Source organism: Paramisgurnus dabryanus, chromosome 12, assembly GCF_030506205.2.
Source record: "Paramisgurnus dabryanus chromosome 12, PD_genome_1.1, whole genome shotgun sequence".
NCBI classification, from domain to species: Eukaryota; Metazoa; Chordata; class Actinopteri; order Cypriniformes; family Cobitidae; genus Paramisgurnus; species Paramisgurnus dabryanus.
Window position 1 is genome coordinate 27,533,109 of NC_133348.1, and position 22,005 is coordinate 27,555,113.

Consider the following 22,005-nt stretch of genomic DNA (forward strand, 5'->3'; position numbering starts at 1 on the left):
GATTCTAATAACTAAGTAATTGAGTCTGCATTCAGCCCTTATACTGTGTAGTGTCTTTAAACTGCCTCATTTATTTCAAGGTAATTGCAAAGAAACAACACTGAGCATCACAAGAAGGATACTTTATGGGTACATCAACACAGTTGAGAAATTAAGGAGTAACAGCCAATAGTGTATTTTACAGCCCTGATACCATGTAGTTTCTTTGAAATTACTTTTAAGGTAGTAACAGATACATTTTACCATGAAACTAAATAGAGGTGGGCCGAAATGATATTCGGTATCAATATTAGTCCAATATTGGCAAAAAATGGCCGGATCAAATATGGTAGAAGACGGGGAGTACAATCCGATCCAATACCAACACAGACCATGTCATGGCAAATTGGGGTAAAGCGTGCAACATGAATTTTCACCATGTTGCACTTTACATTTTCCAAAGTTACACCTTCAATTTCATTTTGAATTTTTGCGCTGACTAACTAAACATGTTGCTACTAGTCTGTTTGAAACATTTAAATAAAAATGAAGCAACAGTATTGCACAATGCTTCATTGAGTTTTGAATTTACAAAGTCATTTGTTGCACAGTAAAACGTTTAAGTTTTGTAGCTGTTTAAGCTTTTTGTACGGCTAACAAATGTGTTATTTGCAGCTTAATTGATTAAAAGGGCGATCGAGAGGGTATTGGATTGGTATTGGTATCGACAGATACTCAAGGTTGTGGTATCGACATCAGTATCAGACATGAAAAAGTGGTATTGACCCAGCCCTAAAACTAAACTTAAAAAGTTTTACCACATTTTTTCATTATTTTTATTCTTCATAGTCTAAATACACACTGCAAAGTTGTATGATTTCACATACTGTATTTGTGAATTAATAGGGTCTACTAATTGCAAGATTATGGTTGTATTCAGGTCAAGTACCCACAAGGTACCCAAGTTTAAATGTGGTCCACTGTCATTTTACATACGTCTTCCGTGCACTTTAAGGAACTGAAATAAAGCCTTTGGTGTGCTCATCGGAATCACCCAGTTATCATGAACAAAATGCAAAATAATTAAATTCAAAGGTTTTATTATAAATGGGCAAACAATTAAACAATTAGATATTAGTGCAATGATAAGTCCCTTAAAATGTGTTTGTCTCAATTTTGTCAAGTTTTACTACTACTTTTGACTGGATGTACATGATTTTGGCATGTCCCACAGATTGCTCCGCTAACATCAATCAGTGTAAAAAAGAAATGAAAGACATAAAAGTTAATTGATAAAACAAGTCATTTTGATCATTTATAGTTTATTTTCATAATAATATTGAACATTTTGCATGTGTCCCTGAAATCGATGTCCACTCTGTTGGAAAAAAAAGTTGCCCGCCAGCTTTTTTATGATTTTCATAAAAAGTTCACAAAATGCCTTCCAGAAAAATTTTCTTCTAAAAATATATAAACATACAAATATCAAATGAAAGAACAGACCCTCTGCTTTCCAACAAAAAAACAAACAAAATGGGGAAAAAATGTCATCCTATCTTTTTTTTAAGGGTATTTTTCTTTAAAAACAGATTTTTTTAGCAAAAAGCTAAATTTTTGTGAAGGAATTTTGTTAGAAATCAGATTCAGAACGATTATCAAAACATATACAGAGTTTAAAATTAATAAATAACGTTTTGGCTTCAGTTTTTTTTATAAATTGGGTAAATCCATCTAGTGGACAATCGCAGTATTGCAGATTAACACAAAAATCATCACCCACTAAACATTGGACATCGGATAGACGTGCAGATCGTGTCTTCATTGGGTTCGTCGGTCCATGACCAATTCTTGACATCTATTCAACGTCCAAACTAGGTCCACTATTTGGATGTCCAACCATGACCCTACTTGGGACGTCATATTTACGGGCAACATTTGACGTTTGAACTGGGTAATTTATTGGAAAGATATGGCTGTGTGGCAGAGTGGTTAGAGAGAGTTGTTTGTAATCCAGAGATCGATATTTTGAATCCCACAGCCGGCAGGGAGTGACTGAAGTGTTTTGGTGTTGCAGTGGATGGGTGAAATGCAGAGACAATCATGTCTTTTCATTGACGGATGTCAACATTAAGACGTGCAGAAGATGTAAAAAAAAAACGTCGCCTGGCGTTACAAAACAACCCCTTCAATGGACCGGATTTGGACGTCCAAAAATAACATGAAAAAGACGTCACTCCGACTTCGCATTGCGCAGTGGGCAGGAACACTTTTTTATGCAAATGAGATAACTCGTCAGTGGCGGGGAAAGAATTAAGCTAAACATGCCAACCCTGTCATAGTGGAATATTAATTAATATAAAATGATATTACTTAGCATTATATTAATCAGCATATTTTAATGGTCTAAAGCGCACGGCGCACAGTCTAAAACGGAAATATCCGAATCTACTTTTGCTAATTTACCGACAGGAAAAATGGTTGGTGCAGCTAGCGCATAGTCTAAAAGGGTTGTTTCCTATTCTTGTAATGAGTAATGTATGTGTTTTGGGCATAACGTGTAATAAACCAATGGGAGTTTTATCTCCTATCCCCTTTGAAAGACAGTTGGTGAAATCCTTATTTACATTGCGGAGTTTGTAAGTGGAAAATCGGAATGCTTCTGTCAGGATCCTCCTTGAATCTTGTTTCGTATTATATCTAGTCATGTTGGTAGGGTCCTGACAGTACAATACTTTCTGTGGGGAATGCATGGTCTCAGTATTGTTTACTGTATAATAGACATTTTCCCGTGTCTCGTCACTTTTATCCGCTCCCTTGCTTGTTATTATTTTCACCTTTTCCCCTCATTAGTTCTCTCTATTTAAAGTCCTTGTGCTCCTTGTTCTTTCTGTGATCGTCCTGTTTTTTTCCTGTCCTGTTCCAGTTGTTCATACCAAGTTAAGTCAAGTTTACTGGTTTTCAAGTTTAGTCTAGTTTTGTCCAGTTCATTGTTTAGTGTCAAATGTAGTTTAGTCTAGTCCTGTCAGTGTTTTTGCATATCTTGTTGCATGTTGGTTTTTGCCCTATCGTGGGTTTTTGTTTTTCTGTTTATAAAAAAAGTTCAGTGTTTTCTACATTCAGCTTCTCTAGCAAGGAATCTGATATGCTTGTGCGTGAGGTTAAAGCACCCGTGCAGACCATCTTCATGCAAGCCGAATTTTACCAAAGCTCCCTGAGTGTGAGGAGGTAGCAGTAATTGTGTCCTCGTCTTTTGGCATCACAAGAATGGTTGTACAATGCTAAAAAAGGTACAATGATGTCAGAAAAAGGGGAAAACTAAAGTTCGCCGCTAATAAAAAGCAGTGGCTACAGGTGGAGGGCCATCTACAGCCACTCCGGCCCTAACGTCAGGACGTTGCTGCCTTTAACCTTAGTGCTGAAAACATTGAGGGATTTGGGGGCTTAGAGGTGGGTGTCCAAGATAATGCAATGATCAGTCAATGTGCACAAAACATTCAAGCTTCTTATGAAAATATTTTAGTAAACAAGCAAAAGTCATAATTTAATTTGTCATAAATGTCATGCAGCTCCACTGCCTGAAGATTCAGAGGCTGGACCCAGTAGGCAGGAGGTACTTGTGGAGGGAGAAGAGACTGTGGAACAATCATCATCATCAGGGTTGTGAGGCGACCCAGAGCACGATGCAGGAACATCTACCAATAGGACCACCCATTCCTGGCACTCCAGCAGGCCGGCTTTAACATGCTAGAGAGGGAATTGAGAAGACACGATCACAGTGTGCGGCGCTTGAGCACCAGCTTGAGCCATTTGGAGTTGTTGCTACTGCTCCTCAGACGCATCGCAGACAGTGTTGGAAAGCTCGCTGAAGCAGATGAGCGCATAACATTTCCTGCAACAGCTCCATCAACCGGATCTTTCCATCCACACGATCGATGACCACACTGTGCTCTGCTGCTCCTGGACCCTCCCGTTGCCCATCCTGCCATGGTGATTCCTATGGGCTAAAATATGTGCCACCAGAAACTGAATTTCAATCATTTATATTTGAATTTGAATCGCTAAACTTGAATAATTGCATTGAAAAACTGAATTTGAATTGTATCATTTGAAATTGAATTTATTAGTTTGAAACTGAAGTCTAATAAAATTTGATCCTCATTAAAAATTAAACTCTCTATATATCTTTACATTCACTTCTCATAATTCAGATTCAGTTCTCAAATTCAATTTCAAGTTACTGAGACAGGCATCCGGGTAGTTGGAGAATGAAGGAAGAGCAATCGAGCACAGATCGATAGATAGCGTTCATTAGCACAGGACTCCTCTTGGGCCAATCAGCACCTACGTTTTGGAGCATAGCACGTACTCGTCATGAAAGAAGTGTTTGACTTGCAGACCCGGGTTCGATTCCCCTTTAAGGCAATTTTTTATATAAACTCACAATCTTGATTCATATATAAATGCGATCTTCTTTATAAATGACGGCAATTATCTTGCATATAGTTCCCTGTATTCAGATGCTGCATTCACGTGTTAACGTATTTACCTTTCTTTTACTGTCTATGGTATTTACATTACAATCCAGGATGCTATAGCAGTCAAACTTGCTCAAACTCACACAGTGTAAAACCAAACCCTATTCATTCGCCAATACCTATGTATTCACCAATCAGATCCGAGCGTTTCTCTCTTCCTCATTTGCTGCGTTCCGCTGTCACTCGTGTGACGTATTACAAAGCGGCAGACCTAAACACATCGGTTTACTTGGATTTGGAGCGACAATTTTCACACAAATGAGAGTAAAAACGAGCGCCATTGCGGAAAATCCTGGTGGCGAGGGAGAGAGGGACGATGCAACAATATTTGTTTTGAAAAAGGCAAGGAAATACTTCTGATCGTTTCTCAATTGGAAGGCTGCAGCCTCCGGAGGTCAAATATGCAGGCTGCATACGTCATCAAGCCTGGTTTATTAAGGTAAACTGAGCATTACATTCGCAAATCATAACCATACTGCAACAATTTATGATTAACTAAGTATAACAGTCAACTTTATAATCGTTAATATTCTGAAATAAGACAGTCGTGATGATGTATGCAGCTTAGAAATACGACATCCGGAGGCTGCAACCTTCAGATTGAGAAATGGCTTCTGCCACGAGTTTCTCATCAGAAAGTTGTAACATGACTGCGTTTCTCCCTGATGCCTCAAAATGTTGATCTTTTAGCGTTTCGTTTTTAGTTCAGTTTTAAGGTTGGCCAGTTCTTTTCCTTTGCGACACTGCTGCGGCGCTTGTGGCCTCCAGGGGCGCTAGGCGTGAAAAATACATGTCTAGCGCCCCCTAGTGGCCAAAAAGTTCTCGTGTGCCTTTAAACTTTGGTTCTCTTTAAAAATCATTTTTTTCAGACTCTATCAAATTTAATTACTTGATCAAATATGACAAGTTGCAATATTTGTATTTATCTTCTGCCAGCTGATTTCTCCTGGCTCTTGCTGCTGCTTGCGTATTTGGGTTAATTGGCATTGTCACATGCATTTCAGCCTCACACGAGTAAAATCCAGTATTCTGTCCTCATTTATTGCCAAGAGACATCCATGTTACATATACATGTTGTATATTGTTGTGTATGTTGTATATTAATGTACACAAAAATAAGTTTTTACATTTTACACTGAAACTTGCAAAAAAAAACACTGACACGTTGTGTTGCATTGCGTCAAGTGTATGATAGGGCCATAAGTCCATATAATGGATTCCAATACACAACCTCACCTATGGCATACTTTATTGGGCAATACATGTTTTGGCAGTGATTAAGACTTTTCCCATTAACTGAAATTTGTTGTTGAAAAAGGGACACAGCCCGAGTCTGCTTAATACAACACATATAAATTTAGATCCAAAATCTTTTTTTAAACTCCCAAAAGCAGTTTATAATGATATTGACCCTAGCGTTCATAGATTCTGCCAAACAAATGGCATTTCGGAAAGGCCTGAGGCCGGAATAAAAGCCAAAGTATTTGATGAATGTACTATATAATAAATCCCAAAAGCTTTCGGTAAATATCACTGGCTCAATCCGAAACCACATACTGTCATACTATATAGTAGGCAAAATGCAGTAGGCAAATTAATAGTATGTCTGAATCCTCAGTATAAAAGGGTAGGGAAGAATTACCGGGGTTTTGGACTATTTCTGGCAAGATTCAGAGGCACGTGTACTTAAGTAGCGTCAGAAACCGCCTACTTACCTACAATATAGTAGGAGAAACAGTATGTGAACAGAGTAGTATGTCTGAATCCTCAGTATTCATAAAATAAGTAGGCAAGAAATCCCCAGATGCACTACGGAGTCCGCCCAGATTTTGAAGCAAGCATCGACAGACACTTACCTATCCTAACTTTCCCAAGATGCCATGGGAAAGCAAAGCAATCATCATTTTGACCAGACACCAACTAATCCGGTGATTTCGATATACAGGGCTGTTCCTCATCAAAACCCTGACTTCATGCACAGACCCAGGATATCCCACAAAGTGCTCAGCTCATTCATGAAAATAAAGCTGCAGAACTTCCACAGCTGCGTTGAGATGGCAGTAAATATGTGATAGTTTGTCAGAAAAATACAATTGAATAAAGTTTTGTTATATTGTATTCACTTCTATATGTTTTCATTTATTGTGATGGTTTTATTTATTCATTTTTTTATACATGTTTCCTGTTGTTTTAAGTAAATAAAAGAACAACATTGCTTAAATTAAAATTAATATATTCACATGGCTTGCATTTTTCTAGTTTGTATTCAAGCACAGCTGCTATTTGACAATAAATTAAATTAAAATTAAATACATTTATTAATGAAATAAATAATTTAATAATAATAATTAATAGTAATAATAATAATAATAACAATAATAATACATTTTATAAATTTTAATACATTTAAATTTAATTAAATTACAGTCTGCTTGTTTTACTCATTTTTGAACACTATAAAATAAAGTGTAATATACTATTGTGCATAACTTTTGGGGTGGGCTAGCAATGTAATTCTGGGGTATGATATCTTAGAGAGTAAGTATTTTTCAGAGTAGTATAAAACCCACAGTTGTCTCCAAAGTCGAGATCTTTTAGCTGCTGCCCAACCTCTCCTTTGTCCAGGCCTTCCAACCATTGCAAACACTGACAGAGACTGTATAAAGTAGAGGTATCAAGTTACTGATGCAATCAGGTGTTAGTGCACCTGTCCTTCATACAAACACATTCGTTTTCATGCCTATTATTAGACTTGTTCGACTTCATGCAGCACCACAAGAATCGACTGCCGGATGACGTCAAAGAACCGCAAGAGTGATTCCAGAAATCATATGGAGAAGTGTGATTTAGAGTTGCTTTCGCGATATTGTGATGTCATCCTCCTTTCGGTTTGTGTGGTCCCGCATGAACTCATACGAGGTTACTACGTCATAGGTCACACGATAACGTCAACATGGCGATGTTGTCCATACTAACGTGAATGTACGTACCGTCTTAGCGCTCATTAAGTAGGTCCTCAGTAAATTCAGTATACCTACCCAGTAAGTATGTGATGTCGGACACAGATCTGATTTTTAATCGAGGTGTTGTTTAGTGGCTTTTGCATCTGACCTCTTAAAATGGCAGCCTATCTTATGCTTTAACCTAATCTACATCTATAACAATTCTATGTTCACAATGTTAATAAGAGGCTACAGGAAATGGAAATGATGGGTTTGTAAACCCCTGATGACTTCATTACACTGTAATTACTGTCACTTTCTAGTTAATGAAATAGGCTGACATATTTGACCCATTCATCTTGGTAAATGTTTTCCATCATAATTGCATTCCAAATATATCTCAATGTGAAAGGAGTGTGTGTGTTTTGGGATGGTAATTATAGACACAATTATTGAGCTTCCCTGATGTACAACAGCTCACACACACCTCCACACACAAACACCAGTGGCAGAAGATCCACAGGCTATATCATAGTAACTCTGGTAGAAGGATTCATAGCATTTGTTTAGACGAACACTGTGTTGTTTCCTATAATTTACTTATAGTACTTTTTAAAATTGTATTAAAGAAGCAGCTGAACATTGCTACCTGTTTAACAGCAGGATAAATACAAGAGGGCTATTTATATATGTCTCACATCAGATCTGAATTATATATTTTTTTAATCAAAACTTGTTTTCCAGACATGAATTAAAGGCAGGATCTAAGTGCAGATGAAAACTTTAATAAATCAAAACATGAGCAAATATTCAAGACATGAGGAAATCTGTGAACGAGAACATAAGCAGTAATCCATTAACAATAAAATGAGCATGACCATGAATATGAATATAAAACAACACATAACAATTACAATCAATAACTTTTAATTATTGAAATAAGTGAAATGTGGAAACAGCATGGTTGAAGTACTGAACAAAATAAATGCAATACTTTTGTTTTTGCCCCCATTTTTCATGAGCTAAACTCAAAGAACTAAGACTTTTTCTATCTACACAAAAGGCCTATTTCTCTCAAATATTGTTCACAAATCTGTCTAAATCTGTGTTAGTGAGCATTTCTCCTTTGGTGAGATAATCCATCCAACTCACAGGTGTGGCATATCAACATACTGATTAAAGAGCATGATTATTGCACAGGTGTGCCTTAGGCTGGCCACAATAAAAGGACACTCTAAAATGTGTAGTTTTACTGTTATGGTGTGACAACCATTTGCCTGCAACACATCTCTTTCACATAGAGTTGATCAGGAGTGCGTTTCCAGAACAACGACGTAACCCGCTGCTGAACCAACACGATGCATAGTTGGAGAAACTAACTACCTTGTTACGACTGTTTCCCAAAAGCATAGTAACTTTGTCCGCATTTGTCGTTTGAACCATGTTGGTTTACCATAATAGTTGATGATGTCACGTGGGAGGTGAAGTACTAATTAATCTGTGCAAATTGATTCAATGGCATATTATTGCTGTAAATAACTTATATTGCATCGGAAGACTGATTTTGTTATCATGAATTAGTTATCTGTTGTTTATGTTCAAGATATTTAATTCATGTGCAAGTTCCCTCTTACGTCACTTCTCCCAAAGATTCCTGCAGGGTCTTAAAGCTTGTAGGACTGCGCACATGCGCAGTTTTCAAATGCAGCGCTTTAATTCTGTTTACAAACTTGAAGACGTAAAATAAAATGTTTATATATTTGGAATGATGGATATAGAATGTACTACATGTTTTGCTTATTTCGTCAAAGGCATGATCAACTTAAGTCTACAAATTATAATAACAAGGAACTATGCTTCTAACTACAGGTGAAGAGCCGTCGTTCAAACCACACAAGTTTGCAATGCAGCTTGCGAATGTTCGTTTTAACTACGGTTTCAGGAAGCACCAAATCTTTGACCTTCGTCAGTAACGACGTTACTTGCGACAGTAGTTGGCTAACAATGCTTTTGGCTAAAAATGCTCAATGGGTGACATGTCCGGTAAGTATGCTGGCCATGCAAGAACTGGGATGTTTCAGCTTCCAGAAATTATGTACAGATCCTTGCAACATGGGGACGTGCATTATCATGCTGCAACATAATGTCATGGATGAATGGCACAACAGTGGGTTTCGGGATCTCGTCACGGTATCTATGTGCATTCATGTTGATTAACCTGTGCAGCGCCACATGCAGAAGTAGTAGCATCTAGCAAGCCACAAGCAAGTTGTTGTTTCTATTGAGCCAGTCTGGTGACTTACTTTATAATGTAAAACTATTTGAAATGTAAAACTTTAAAACCGCATTGTAGAAATGCAATATAATATACATAACTATATTATCAGTGGTGTATAAAGACCTTACACAATAAACTGTATTGTTTTATTATCTTAGAATGAGACGTTTTTATCTACATCTGAACACCACTTACATGGAAGTTGGCCTCATTTTTCTACAGTAGCACTAAACAGACAAACTGTTCTACAGAGCGCTTTTCATCACTATGTTGTCTCATATGATGACATGTTTGTTCTGTGGCAAGTACCATATGTGTTTTGAAATTAAGGGGTGAGCTGTTGGTGCAATTCTCAATCTCATGACTAGATGCCACTTAAATTTACACACACCACCTTTAATTCATTACGTCATCTACAGTATTGTGGCAAGACTCGCCACTTTCCAGAGGACGTGGTAAATGTATGTTTGTAAGTAAAAAAGGGTACAAAAAAAATATGCTGCACTCCACAACCGCACTATTGTGCATGGTGTAGTTTATTTGTGACAGATCACATGTGTAGTATTTACAAGTTCACACTTAATTAACAATAACCCAATATACCAAGAATACAAAAATATGAAATTAGAAAATATGAGACCCCAAATATATGAATATTTACAATATGTACACTTTATCCACAACACACTTATATAATCTAGTTTTTGTTCCTTGGTGTTAGGATCCAAACTTGCGCTCTGGGTCTTGTGATCATGTGGGTTAGTACATGGCTTTGGTTTGTGTTCTGTGTGCGTAACACAGTCTCACCCCATTTCGTCAATATTTGACGACACTTGACCATTCGTCATATGTTGACGTGAAGGGTATACCTTTCGCTTCATTTTTTGACGAACTGGGGACTTCAATACTATTACGTCCGTTGCATTCTCTTTCCTATTTTATTACCATTTGCGCGTCGGTTTAGGGTTAGATTACGCAAAATTAAACAGTGTACGCGAAATTAAACAGTGTACGCGAAATTAAACAGTTGTCACCTGGCGTTGGGGTTAGAAACAGTTGTCACCTGGCGTTGGGGTTAGAGTTAGGTTTGGGTAGGGATGTCATTATGTAAATCTAACCCTAAACCGACGCGCAAATGGTAATAAAATAGGAAAGAGAATGCAACGGACGTAATAGTATTGAAGTCCCCAGTTCGTCAAAAAATGACGCGAAAGGTATACCCTTCACGTCAACATATGACGAATGGTCAAGTGTCGTCAAATATTGACGAAATGGGGTGAGACTGGGTTGGTGTGCCATGTGCTCTCCAGTCTTATGTCTTGACCTTGCCCCCGTGTTTCCTTATTAATCACTCCAGTATAGACTAATCACTCACACTAGACCGGAAACGCAAGCTTGTGTCATAATATTTCACAGTTTGGTGCATACCAAATTTTGAATTTGGTGAACCGTGACCTGTGAATTCATGTCAAGTGAAGATATGTGACCATTATTTTGTGCTTTGATTTAAACTAGTTTGGATTTCTATCCTGTTTTTCTGCGCTGAAAGCTGGCGCTCAGTGTTGAATATTGGGTACTCAATGTCAGTTCTCACATGGCCGTCCAATCACAGTGCAGCAGGGGTGGGACAAATATCACAACAACCACTGGCGCATCATACAACGACTAATAAACAAAACAGAAGTATCACAGCAACCAAAGCGCTCAGCTGAAGAAAGCTAGCAGTCAGCTGAAATAAAGCTGCCAGTCGGCGTCCGCCGGGCGTTTTCAGCTGCTAAAAAAGCTTTGGTGTTTCCCTTGTTTAAAACTGTTAGAAAACAAAAGTCTGCCTGCTTTAGATTGTGCCTGCTAGGTGCAGTTATTCTGATTAATATGGTTGTTATTCTGGCCTTGGTGGGCTTCGGGCCGGGCTGTAAAATTCGGAGGCTTATTTAATGGTCACTTTGTAGTGCAGGAAATAACATTTGCTAAATAAAACTATACATGCACATTTATAGCAGGAAACAAATAGACGGCTTTAACTTTAAATTGCCTCTGAAAATGTATGAGTCCTCTGTTAAAGAATGGGACCCCCTTTGTGATACAATGATTACAATGTTATCACAAACACATTATTCAAGCTATTTTGTTGTCAGCACATAATAGCCCTATAAGGGGCCTATCTTCTATAATATTTTTAAAAGCATACATCTTGCAATAAGATGGAAAAGATACAACCCAGCGGGCATTTGATGTCAATTTAACATCAATTTGACATCAAACATCGACGTCAAAATTACGTCACAGAATAGGTCAAAAATGAAAGTCATTTTGACGTCAAAGTGTTGATGTCAATTTGATGTCAAGATTTTGACCCCTGCTGATGTCATTTTGATGTCAATTCTACATCTATTTGATATCAGGATGTTATGATGTTGATGTCATTTTAATGCTATTTTGATATCCCAGCCGGCATATGATTCACCTTTGAAATTTGTCTTTTAATAAAAACACATTCTTTCAAACAGTTTCCAGTTAGTAGTGCAAAAATGGAATATTCCACATATAGAATGAAATCATAAAAACAGAAAATCAGAAAACAAAATCAGGTTTAAAAGTCATTTTATTTATAACTGCAAATATGAATTTTGTTGTTGGTTTAGTTAGGGTGACCATACGTGCCATTCTTCCCGGACGCATCCCGTCCAGGATTTCGGTGCGTCTTCCGGAAGTCGTATTTGTTGACCGCATACGCCATTCAGTTAAAAACATAAGATATACAATCGTAGTTTCATTCTTCTTACCTTAAAATGTAACGGTTGCTTTTCTGTAATAATAATAATAATCCTCTGTGACGTATGCGGTCGACAAATACGAGTTCCAAAAGACTGGACAGGACGGGTCCGGGAAGAATGGCACGTATGGTCACCCTAGTTTAGTTGACAGTCTTCTTATGGCCACCACCACCCGTCCTTTCTGGCTCATGCACTTAAAAAATGATGACAGCATCTAAAGGGGAAAAACAAACCGCATGTTATTTCATTGTCAAAAATGCTATGTTTTTTAGGCCATGTATAAAAAAAGTTATTGCACATGAAGGCAAGATGTGTGTTCTTTAATGGTCTGACTAGAAACATAGCATAGCTGATGAAGGAAGAAAGCTGTTGTGTTTACAAATGTGACAATGAGCTTCATTTAAGATCATCTACAGTGCATTCAGAAAGTATTAAGACCCTCTTCACTTTTCAATTTTGTTATGTTCTTTCATGATACTGCAATTGTTTACATTTTTCCTCATACATTTTTTTACATTTGCAAACGTTTTTTGAAACGTTTGCAAATGTAGATTTTTTTACATTATACATATTCAGACCCTTTCCAACAATACCTGGAATTTAGCTCAGGTGTCTCCTATTGGTCTTGATGTTTCTACACCTTAAAGGGTTCTGATGAACACAAAGATATTTTGAGGAATGTCTGTAACCAAACTGACCAGAAGCACCACTGACTTCCATAGCAGGATAAAAGAATAAAATGGAAGTGAATGGTGCTTCTAACTGTTTTTTTAAAAACAAATCCAGGTGTTGCAAGGTTTGCTGCATCCTTCCCAAAAAGACCTGAGGCTGTAACTGCTGCTTCAAAAGGTGCGTTAACTAAATACAGAGTAAAGGGTCTGAATACTTGGGTGATATTGACTCTATATCCCCCCCCAAATTGAGATGCTAAACAAAGCAAACATTGACTGTTTACCTTACGTGTGGGTCAAACAGCCTCTTGTGCAGTCACTTACCAATGAAAGCTAAGATGGACTCCAGACCTTCTGGACTGTCTGTAAGAGACTTCAAACTCAAACCAGACCAGCAAGGCATCACGTTGGCAGACACCCCAACCTGATCAAAAAATTTTGATTAGGAGATATTCTTGTCCTATTTTTAATATAGATTTTACAAACTTACCACAAATAATCTGGCAAAGCAAAGACTTATGAAACAGCATCTTCCCAAATCTCCTCTTAAGGCTCATCTTGTCTATCATGGCATTTAATAAAGTTCTGAAAAAAAAAACATATTTCATTTGTACAAAAACATAAAAAAACTGTGGCCCAAGCACAACTATTAAAAAAAATTAAGAATGTTTCAATTTTTTGTCATGGGACACTATTATTTCCTTACTTTTTGAGGGGTACAGATTTGGCCATCTGGAAAGACACATGACTTCACCAAGTTGCACGGTGATCTGCCTACAATATAAAACACATAACAAAATAAAAAACAAGTCTTAGCCCATTTTAAAAAGAAAACATAAATTGTGAAATACAAAACACTGCATCTTAATTATTAGGATTACTAGAATTTGATCGGAATACAATCCAAAACAAGTAAAAAATCTATTGTAAGGTTCCATTACTACATGGTAGCTTGGTGGTGGATTACAATGGTTGGTGATAACTTGAATTTTATAACTCATGGGCATAGCCATACATTTACATTTACATTTACATTTAGTCATTTAGCAGACGCTTTTGTCCAAAGCGACTTACAAGTGAGGTAAACAATAGAAGCAATTATGGCAACATAAGACAGCAATACATAAGTGCACTGGAAATAGTCTCATCAAGTCCAACACAATATACATAGCCAAGGGTATGTTAGTAGTTTTTTTTTTTTTATTTTTTATTTTTTAGATAAAGAGGAAGGTAGATAGAGAAAGAGATAAAGAGAAGGGTAATTAAATAAAGATAGTAAATCTGTAATTAGGAAGTTAGGTAATGTGGAAGAGATGGGTTTTTAGCAGAGTCTTAAAGACAGCTACAGTGTCAGCTGATCGTGTCACGACCGGCAGATCATTCCACAGTTGTGGGACAGTTCCTGAGAAGGTACGCGTTAGTGTTTTCTTCCCTTTTTGAGATGGTACCACAAGTCGTCGCTCGGTGGCAGAGCGCAGTGATCGAGAGGGTACATAAGGCTCTATAAGCAAGCGAAGGTAAGGGGGTGCCATAATTTTAAAAGTGATGATTAGAGCCATAATACATAAAGATTAGGGCTGTGACAGTTCTCATAACCACCGTGGTGGTAAAGTGCGGCCTGCGGTTGCGTGCACGTCACAAACTATGAAAAAATATAAAGTACAATCTCCCCCAGCGAGATATCTTCAAGTTTGTGTGAACGCAAACAGCCAGCAGATTCAGAGTTAGAGCGCTATTTGCAACTGATATCAGTGATGACACGGTGGCTTGGGAGCAGAACAGAGGCAAAATATTCTTTCTTGGTCACTCAAGGTTGCGAAAAAGTATCAATCTGCGCTACCCGTACACCATCAGAACATGTTTTTAGTGCTGCTGGAAACATTGTAACCCCAATAAGGTTTCTCACTTTTTGTTTCATGGATTGAAGTGCTACAATAAACACACATAGGCGCCAATCCCGTGGGTGCTCAGAAGCTCGGCTCAAGCACCCAGCGAAATGGCAAAGCACATATGTTCAGTTTATTCACATTAAAGGTACTGTTTTTCCTGATCGCAAATTTAGTTCGTGTGTAATGTGTGTAATGTTGCTGTTTGAGCTAAGGTATTATTTATGCTCTAAGTTCACTGCCAAGTAGGGTTGTTGCGGTGACAGAATTTTCCCACCGGTAAATCAGCGCGTGACAAACCCGGTGATACCGGTTTAACCGGGTGGAAGGGGCTTATAAATGCATTATATAGGGGCATTTTACTTTCACTTTTGAATTAGATGCAACTGTTGTTTAAATCCAGCGCTTGCGCACGCTGCGTTAAATTGCGTATGAATTTGCGTGCAAATGCGAGTACAACAGCTGGTTTAAGTGCTTGAGTCAATGTGCGCAGGTACTTCTGACAGAACCCGCCAGTCCCAAGCAGAGCAACCGGCTATTCCTTCATAAAGCGCTGCTTGAATGGTGGGTTTATTATTATTCCTAATGAAAAACACAACAACAAAACGATCTGACCTATATTAACTCTTTCACCGCCAGCATTTTTAAAAAAAGTTGCCAGCCAGCACCAGCGTTTTTCATGATTTTCACCAAAGTTTAATGCCTTCCAGAAAATGTTCTTCTTTAAATATATAAACATACAATATACCAAATGAAAGAACAGACCCTCTGCTTTCAAAAAAAAAAAAAAAAACGTTTCATCCTACCTTTAGTGGTTCTTTTGCAATCAGCTTTTGAATATGGGTAGGTTTTTGCAAAAACACCATATTTTGAGCAAAAAGCAGAAATAATTCCATTTTTATGACGGACTTTTCATAGAGATCCCATTCAGAGCGATCTTTAAAACAGACACGGACATGCAGCCGCTTGCCATAGGGCAATACTTCCGGTTTTAAAAAGTTGCGGAAGGGCGCCACCTGGTGGATAATAGCGGTATTGCGGAAAGACGGAAAATCTCGTCATTGACGGGGAAGCGTTTTCTCTTAATTGACGAGATATCTCGTCAATGGTGGGGAAAGAGTTAAACATCATATATGTATATTATAACAAAAACGAGTAAGCACGCGGCTTCTGCCATCATCTGCTCGCCGCAGTCTGACAGGAATAAATTAAATCTGACATCCGCAGCCGCTGCTCTGTGATGATGCGCGTTCAGCTCCGCTGAATTCAAACAGCAGACACATTCAGTTGTAAGCGTTTGCTCTCTCTAACGAAACTAAATGATTTTATTACAAGAAAATATCAAAACGATGGTGAAAGACGGTGTCGCGGTGGTGATCTAAACGGTGAGAGGCTGAAGCACCGGTAATCACCGTTTCACCGACTATCGCAACAAGCCTACTGCCAAGCGATATATTCCCCTTTCAAACCATACAGTGAACGGCCAGTTTGTACTATAGCCCTCTAATTCCTGGTTGAATGACGAGCATTGACTAACCTCCGCCCACAGGAACACGTCAGTCGCCAGCTAAGCTCAAATGGCTCTGGCTGCACAATTAATCACACACGATTGTCACGGACATCTCGTCAGTAAAGCTGGTTCCTTGATTAGTAATAAATAGTGATGTTACGTTCGTGAACGAATCGTTCTTTTTGAACGAATCTTTTATGTGAACGAATCGTTCTCGTTCACGCCATCCATTGACTCATATTTCTCGTTCACTGAAATTTCCCTCTCTTCTTGAGGAGCACGGACAAATGATGCGCGGCTTTCTTTCCGCCTTCAAAGAGTGACAAAACTACGAGCCAATGGCAATCGAGTATAAGCTGTGGCCGAGCATATGATTTGCTCAACGTACTGAATGAATACGCCCTTCACTGACCGAGCCGCTGTTTTGAGTCTGAACGAACGAGAGAGAGATAGAGATCGCGTTCTTAAACAAACTGAATGACTGGTACAGGTTACAACCTAATGAATGAGAGAGATCGTATAGATAGCGAGTGCAACGTAAACAATCTTGTGAAAGAATCATGTGGTTTTATTTTAATAAAGTTATTGTAACCATGTTTAGGCGGACTATTTACCTTAATACAAATGATAAGCAAGGTAATTACTGTTGAAAAAATTGGTATTTCTGTTTAATATAGTTTTATATGTCTATATAGTTTAATCCACCCTTTCACCGAACTTAAATCAGTCATCTGCGTCTGAACGAAGTCTTGAACGACATGACCGAAATTATATGATTCGTGAACGAGGATGTGATGACTGACTGAACCAGAGGCATGCACGGGAGTCTTTATTTACAACAAATCCAGATTAGATGTACTATGAATGTACGTGTGTCTTAATATATTCGGTAACTTGATAAAATTATGCTTAGTATTTCACAATTTGAGCTTTATTAAAAACTAATGAGTTTTTGCAAAAAGTCATTCATTGTCTTATAACACATAATGACACACATCTTCGCCACCTATTGGCGTATTTTTGTAAAATTAAGAAATGGTCACTGAACGAATCAGTGAACGAGTCTGAACGAATCATTTTGGTGAACGAACTGAAAATGAACGAGTCACCTAAATGAACGAAAATTTCCATCACTAGTAATAAATCACCATCAGCTGCTTTCAGATGGAGCGCCATTTACTACACAGAGCCGTAGTTCACTGACAAAAGGGAAAATATCGCATTCATAATCGGCAATGATTTCTCCTTTTGTCGGGTCTGTGTAGTAAATGGTGCTCCATCTGAAAGCAGCTGATGGTGATTTATTACTTATCAAGGAACCAGCTTTACTGACGAGATGTGTGTGACAATCGTGTTTGATTAATCGTGCAGCCCTAGCTCTGACTAAGCTAAGCTGCTGTTGAATCACAACACACTAAACAAACTACACAATCAGAACTCGTTACATATTTCTGAAGGAGGGACTTCATAGAACAAGGAAGACATCAGCCCGTTTTGAGGACAGTGAAAACAGCACTATACAGTAAATTGTGTGAAAAATACTGTTTTTTCACACAAAACATGAACAAAATCAAAAACACAGGAAAAACATTACCTTTAACTTCACAATTCACACGAAAACGTGACTGCGCCACTTTCCACCTCTTCAAAGCCTTTGAGCGCTCCAGACTCTAGAGCACCTGGCATTGCGAAGTAAAGCTTGAGGTTGTGATGAGCACCCACCGGCGGAAAAAGAAATTGCCGCCTATGAACACACACATTTGTTAAGAAACATCATATCTGATCTTTGTTTACATTTTTATATTTCAAAATATATGTATGCATTATATATATATTTATATATATAAAAGATATATACCTCCCCCCTCACACAAACACATTCTATAACCACCGCACCACAGTGGTGAATTGGTGCATTACCATCGCAGTGGTAAAATACTGTCACTGTCACAGCCCTAATAAAGATAAGAAGGAAAGAAAGCTGTTATGTACACAACCACAAAGATCCATTTTGTCTGTCAATATGAACCCTTTTCAAAACTTCCATCAACATCTGCTCTGAACTATGAATTAAATTCTGGCTCTGTCTATTGAAAACAAAGGGTGTGAAACATGTACATAATATAGAGGGAATAGTGACATACAGAAGAAATTAAGTGCTGTGCTGAACAGAGACCATTGCATCCTGAATTATTTTCTTATATTTTCCTAATGACAATGATAATCCAGTACTAAGAAACAAGTAGTAGGTGGTTTTAAAAAGCTTACCTGTGAAGTTTCTTATGTTTGTGTTATTACGTTTCTGATCTGACAACCCTTGCTGTCTGATTCTTCTTAAATCCTGACAACATATAAAAAAGTACAATTAGTGCAATAGTAAAAGAGAATTCTATAAATGATGACCTTCATCAGAATGTAATGCATACACTTGCATTAATGCATTTAAGTATATACTGTGAAATATCAGGGTTAACATGTCACAACATTACCTGATCCAGACAGATGTAATGGCTGTTGATGCATTAAAATCTCAGCATTGACAAGATCACCATCACTATTTTTAATTTGAAGGGCTCTGATAACAAAGACATTACAAAAGAGTTATAAAAATACACTGAAAACAAGAGCACATTTGTCTGGATAAATAATATTTTCAAGTTCCATTAAACTTGCTAATTATTCATCAAGAGAAGTAAGCAAAATAATACCATTACACTTCATTTCAATTCAAATAGCACATGCCAACAACTTACACTGTTTGACTTTTTCCTTACAAAGGAGTTAAGAGTTTTATTCCGCTTTAAATCATGGATACAGCGCGAGGGACCGCAGATACAAGCATAAGCGTGTGACGTAACGTGTGATGCCTGATAAATGCAGTTATTGCAAATTCGCGAGCAATAAAACACCAACATCTCATCTAACGTTAAGTATAAACACTTAATCAGTAACATGAAATTAAGCAAGCAGCATTAATTAACTGACCGCACTCATCCAGCTGCCGTGGTGCTCCTCTTTACAAATGACTGACAGAGGTGTCTGTGGCGCCTGTAAGACCTATCAGATATTCACTGACTTAACTACGATATCAACGCTTTTCTACCGAACAGTTGTCCAAAAAGCCCTTACATTTAAGTGCTTTTCTGAAGCAATAAACAACAAGTGGTTAAGTTGATAAGACCAGATATCATATTAATTTATTAATATTCATATTACAATCATATTAATGTAACCGTAGTCCAATTTCGGTGGGAACATGCCGTGGAATAGCGAATCAACCATTATAACGGACACGTTCACAAATAACAGAAAAAGCACGATGCATATTAAACATAAAACATTTTATGTGTGAATAAAATAATGTTACGCGTTTTAAACATTGACTTATTGACTTGATATTTCCTTACCTCAATGCACTTTCTCGATGATCACGCAGACAGCCGTTAAACTCTCCAGTCTCGTGTAATCTCTATATGGGGAGGCTGTAATCTCGCGAGATTACCTCCCTACTTTTTTAGTCAGGATCAAACATTCCAAACTGACTTGTATGAATTAAACCGATAAAAGTCTTGATGTATTTTATTATTAATGGTATTCTTAAAATGTATATTTAACATGTTATATTTAAGACACTGTGATTCACAAATTACAATGTCATTAAACATTTATTTTATTGACCCTTTGCAACTGTTTACCATTCACTGTTGTTTCAACGTTGTGTCAACGTTGAACAAACAACTAAGCTTTTTCAACCAAATTTCAACGTTGAAGGTCGGTCATATGACTGCTTGGATCATTCAATATCAAGCTTCGATATCAGATTAAATTGACATTTTATAGTATATGCAATTATAGTGTCATTTTAAATGTGAACTACTTGTAAACATGCTAGGATTTAAATAAATAAAAAAACACATGCAAAATACATAGACCTACAACTTTCAAGATGTTAAAAATGAGTCTCATTGATTTACAATGAGTAATAAATATACTTTTACAGACATTGTTTTGACATAAATTTAACATCAATTTGACATCTTATTTCCTGACATCAAATCAACATCGATTTAATGTCAATGATATTGACCTGAGATATAGGGACCAGAAAAAACATGTCAGATCGATACCTTTGTTGGGCCTCTTTACAACCACAAGGAAATAATTACAAAATATAATGAAAATATGCATATTCATGCACGTTATACATGGTGGTCAAAATCTTGACTATTTGTTGATGTCAAATTGACGTCAAGGTGCCCGCTGGGAAGTAACATAACGTGTATACTATTGTAAATATATAGAATTTAATGAATGGTTTATAAATGCAACTAAAGAGAAATTAAAGAGCAGAATAAATCATATTGTCATACATATGGTATTAATTCACTAATTTTACCTCTTTTCCGTGTAGTTTGTGGTTTGCCGTGCAAGGTTCTGCCAAACAAGCTTTTTTTTAGATCCAACAGCCTTAGAACTGCACGCAATGTTGCATTCTACAAACATATAGCATTTCATGGGAAGATTTTTTTTAATGGACAACGGACATGAAAAGGATTATTTGACATCCATAACTTGCAATGATAACAATCAATGATATTTTTTCACAGTTATAAAACGGCAATTACAGACTTGTTAAATTTTCTCTAGTGCATTTCAGCATCTGACTTTATAGTGTGTGATGTATATAAACAGAGCTGTTTCTTATAGAAATATGTAATATAAAGCCTTTTTTACGTAGTAATTTCGGTAAATTACCATGAATTTACCAGAATGACTTTACCAGTAAATACTAAACACCACCGCGGTGGTGTGCACGTCACAAACTATGAAAAATGTAGAGAACAATTTCACCCATAGGATGTCTTTAAGTTCGTGTGAATGCAAACGGCCAGCAAACTCAGAGATATCAGTGATGACCCGCTGGCTTGGGGGTGGAAGATATTCTCTCTTGCAAAAAAGTATCAATATGCGCTACCAGTACACAATCAGAAAGCGTTTTCAGTGTGGCTGAAAACATTACCCCAAAAAGGTTTCTCACATGAACCATGTGTTGTTTCATGGATGGAAGTGCTACAATAAACACTCACACTGGCGCCGATCCCGTGGGTGCTCTGATGCTCGACTCGACCCGAAAAGGCCAAGCTCATAGTCTCAATTGCTTAACATTTTAGCGCCCACCAGTGGAAAAGAAATCGGCGCCTATGAACACGCACGTTTGTAAGAAACGTATATCCGATAAGTATGCATTATATATAAGCCTATATGCATCAATGCGCGCATGCACATACAAAAATTATATCTTGCAAAGGCTGCTGTACAAGTAATATGACAAAATACCTGCTCCAGCATCTACTGCTCCTAACATGTCCACTTAACCAGGTAGGAAACCTTACGAGAACTACTTCAACAGGAATAAATTATATAGTGACT

General features: G+C 37.5%; 1 long non-coding RNA gene across 1 annotated transcript; it reads right to left on the reverse strand.

Annotated features, from left to right (window-relative positions):
- Positions 1–12,689: 12,689 nt before the first annotated feature.
- On the reverse strand, positions 12,690–20,046 carry LOC135738697 (uncharacterized). The gene is made up of 9 exons (XR_010528759.2): positions 19,983–20,046; positions 19,065–19,150; positions 18,844–18,916; positions 18,434–18,530; positions 18,170–18,319; positions 13,886–13,953; positions 13,670–13,764; positions 13,504–13,603; positions 12,690–12,722 (listed from the first exon to the last, which is right to left on the reverse strand). It is a non-coding gene; the product is annotated as an uncharacterized lncRNA (long non-coding RNA).
- Between the last annotated feature and the right edge of the window lie 1,959 nt (positions 20,047–22,005).